Raw genomic sequence first — 4,508 nt, 5'->3', positions numbered from 1 at the left:
TAAAACACCATTATGCCTGGCATTTGTGAATTATGAAAAGGCATTTGACTCCATACAGCATAAGGCAATGTTTCGGGCACTGGAAAGACAAGGCATAGATACTCCATATATTATGATTTTGAAGAAAATATATGAGAGTGCTACATCCTTTATTAGACTAGACAAAGACAGTAGCAAATTTAAAATCGAGAAAGGAGTTCGACAAGGAGACACAATATCTCCGAAGCTGTTTACTGCTGCCCTTGAGGAAGCTTTCAGAAGATTAGACTGGTCGCAGAAAGGAGTCAATGTGAACGGAGAGTACCTAAACCATTTACGATTTGCAGATGACATTGTGGTCATAAGCCACGATCCCAAAGAATTAGAGGAAAATCTTAATCAGTTATGCACAGTTAGTAAGGATTTTGGACTAAAGATGAATATGGCTAAAACAAAAGTAATGATGAACAAGTATTCCCACGGAAAGGGAAATAATGATTGAAGGAGCAGTAATTGAAAAGGTGGAGTCATATACTTATCTGGGACAAGTTATTAGCTGTAATAATGATAAATGGCTGGAAGTCAAGAGAAGAATAAATTTTGGATGGATAGCATTCAGGAAATATAGTCACATACTGAAGAGCAATATCCCAGTTTGTCTGAAACGTAAAATAATGAATCAATGTATACTCCCCACCATGACTTATGGAAGTGAAACTTGGGCACTCACCAAAAGAATGGAAGAGACGCTGAGAACTACACAGCGAATAATGGAACGAATCATATTGGGAATCAGACTGTTAGATAAGAAGAGAAACACATGGATTAGGCAGCAAACTCGAGTAAAGGACATTCTTATCAGAACTAAAATGGTCTTGGGCAGGACACATAGCTCGAAGACATGATGACAGATGGACTAAGAAAATAACAGAATGGTACCCAAGAGGAGCTAGAAGAAAACCTGGAAGACAAAGGCGGAGATGGATAGATGAAATTCATGAGTTTTCGAGTAGTAAATGGATGGCCAGTGCTCAAAACAGAAGGAACTGGAAAGTTGCTGGAGTGGCCTTCATCCTGCAGTGGATTGAAAATGGCTGATGATGATGATGATGATGATGAACGGATGTGATCAGCAACGATGCTTAGGTATAATGTGGCATTCAGACATGAATCTGTGGGTACCAATGGACCCAACGTGTGCCAAAAAAACATTCTCCACACCATAACACTGCCCCCACCACCTTGCACAGTAGTCGTCAGACATGGCGGGTCCATGGATTCATGTTGTTTCCGCAAATTCTGAGCCTTCCATCAACATGATGCACCAGGAACTTCAATTCGTCAGACCAAGCAACTGTTTTCCAATCATCGATAATCCAGTGCTGGTGTTTCTGTGCCCACAGGAGGCGTGCTCTCTTGTTCTTCATTGATAACAAAGGTATGCGATGTGGCCGTCGGCTGTTTTAGCCCATTCGCGACAAAGTGCGACTAGTGGTCCGTTGAGATATTTTGTTCTGCGCACCAAGGTTGTATTCTGACGTGATGTGCGACCCATCTGTTTGCTTGCACGATTCTAGCCATCCTCCTCTGACCTCTCTCATCAGCAAGCGATTTGCTTCCACAGGAGTGCCGTTGAGAGGATGTTTTCTGTTCGTTGCACCATTCTCGATACACCCTTGAAACGGTGGTGCTTGAAAAGTTCAGGAGAACTGCCGTTTCAGAGATGCTTTGTCCAGCACGTCTTGCACCTACTACCATGCCACATTCGAAGTCCATTAGATCACTCCTTTTTCCCATTCTTGCTACGGTTTGTACGCTTAACTGATACTAGAAAGGTTGTTCTGCTGCATTTATATCGACAACTGTGGTCATGTGACCTGCAACGTTGTGGGACAAACCATTTGTGTGCACAGCAGGGGTGTACCTAATAAAGTGGCAGCACAGTGTATTTGTAGATAGTAAACTACCGAAGTAGATAAATTGGCATCATTTTAATTATATCTCATATTGTGAAAACCTTTACAACGAATTGCCATGATATATTGCACTATCTCGAATAAGTAACCGTGCAGTGGTTTTCAACCGGGATGCCGTGTGATTTCGGTTTAAGTTTCTTAAAGATAATATTATTATTTTATTGTATTTATTTATTTATATTTTTTAAATTTATACATTTATTTCATTATAAAAAGGTGTATGGTATCCATTGTACCGTATCTTTTTAATTTTTTGGTGATCTATAATTGATCTTTATTTAGCACCTCTATATAAAGAATGAAATTATTATATAGGTATATATTAAAAGGTCGAAAACCACTGTGTTAGGTATTTCTTTTGGCCTAGAAGTGCCGTGAAAAAATTACTGGGACACTAAGGACGCCGTGAACCGAGAAAGTTTGGGAACCTATGAAGTAACGCTTCACCAATGGAGAAGACTAATGTTACATGTTCTCGGCGGATACTACCACTCAGACGGCACCATTTTGAAATATGGTATGGGATAAAGTTCTCTGTTATCCTCATACTATTCCTATTAGACTTAGAAAAGAGATAAAGATGTAGGAAGGTGATAGTAGGAGAGGTAGAGGAAGGAAATGCCGTAGAAGGAAGAAAGGGACAGTTGCTCCTTCAACTCACACTCAAAGCTCATATATTCCTGGAATAGGCAACGCTTCCCCAGTAGAAAAGACTGTTGTTACCTATTCTCAGAAACTCCGTGAATATCAGGCTACCCCCGGCGACCGTTTCAAGGCTATTGGCCTATCATCAGTGGATGGGCAGGTACTCAGACGGCACCGTTTCAAAGCTCGTTGGCCGCTCCTCTCTAGGTACCCTGGAGTTGCAATAGTGACCACCGAGTTATGATGTATACCTCAACAATATGAGAGATGCCTGATGGTGTGCACTAGTACAAATGTATAGACTAAGGCAATTTTTTTGTGTGGTTATTAGTCTGGGTGGTGGTATCCGCCGAGATTAAGTAACAGTAGTCGTCTCCATTAGTGAAGCGTTATTTGTTCGAGGTAGTGCATTATCATGGCAACTCGATGTCAAGGTTTTCACAATATGAAATATAATTAAAATGATGTCAGTTTATCTACTTCGGTAGTTCACTACGTACAAATATAATACAATGGCATTAACCCATCCGCGATTATTGTACTGAAAACGAAGTTGCATGGTGCTGCCATCTCTCAGCCTCAAAATAAAATTTATTTTGAGGCTCAAATTTTATTTTATGTCCGGAAAGAGCCTAAATTGCTTGTTCTTTCCCAATATTCCTTTTATTATGCATTTATTTTTTTCTTGAAAAATGTATTTCCTTTAACGACACGTTCATGTTAATTAAACAATAGCTATTATTTTAGTAGAAACAACCACAGAAACTGCCTGTCTATTCCTCTAAATGCGGAGGCAGTTAGTGGTTTGGGCTGTTTATAATTTTGGCTGATGTAAAGTCGTGAAGCGTTAGTGCATCGATGACAATTGCGTGCACGAATTTCTATAATGGCAGTTAACTCACATTCTTAGATCCAGAGATCTAAGAACACTGCGTTTGAGAAAACAGGCAATGTTCCTTTATTTATAGGAGACATATAGATAGCTGCAGAAATAAAATAAATTTTTAAAATTGTTTTCTACATTTGATTTATTTCAACCTTGCTGAATGGTTAAAATATCCTTCATAGGCCCACATGAGTTTGTATGCGACCCTTCCACAGTATTTGATTCATTTCACATTACCCCACATCTAAGAATTTAGAAAGTGCAAGTGATAAACGGTATCTTCTAGTGTTGCTTGAAGTGGATTGTTGATGACAATATAATTAAATATTCTTTGATTCTTCTAAGTGTTTCACACGACACATACGCATTATAGATATGCTGAATTACTTGACATGCAAATATATGGATGTCCATTTGTGTGGCATTATTTTTTATTAACTTGGGTGACCCTTCCAATATAGTATTACGAATATCAATATTGTACATGCAAGATCACGTCTTAAGTTTCAGAATGAGTATCTAGTCTACTCACTTCCCAAAAAGGGACGTTCTCACCGCACTTGGGTTATCTCATCACGTCCTGAAGAAGTATCAACAAAAGTTGAAACATCAGAGTGGCTTGTGAACTCTCTGATATATATTCTTATAATTTTAAACTGCTATTCGACTTATGCTTTTTATTATCACGTATAATTTTTATTTTATTTTTTATCAATGAAGGTTTTATTTTGTTGGATTTATTTTAGGCAAAGACGTTTAGTAATGAAGTATTATTTAGTTGGAAAATAATTTCACCTACTAATTTCATCTTGTATAGTTGTATTCCATTTTTTAATCAGAGTTTTCAAAGATAGGGCGGTGAAGGAAGAAAAGAAGACAGAACAGAACTGGAGCTTCAAAATATTCATTCAACACATTCAGAATAGCAATGTAAATGTTATTTAAAGTTTATTTTTAGCACTTTACACACACACTTCGTCTTCAGGTTAGAAGTTAAGTTCATGTAGTCTGTTTTACATCAT

Source organism: Mastigoproctus giganteus, chromosome 14 (assembly GCF_048544385.1).
Source record: "Mastigoproctus giganteus isolate SK-2022 chromosome 14, ASM4854438v1, whole genome shotgun sequence".
Lineage (NCBI taxonomy): Eukaryota > Metazoa > Arthropoda > Arachnida > Uropygi > Thelyphonidae > Mastigoproctus > Mastigoproctus giganteus.
The sequence above is the reverse complement of the archived record's forward strand: the minus strand, read 5'-3'. Positions refer to the sequence as shown.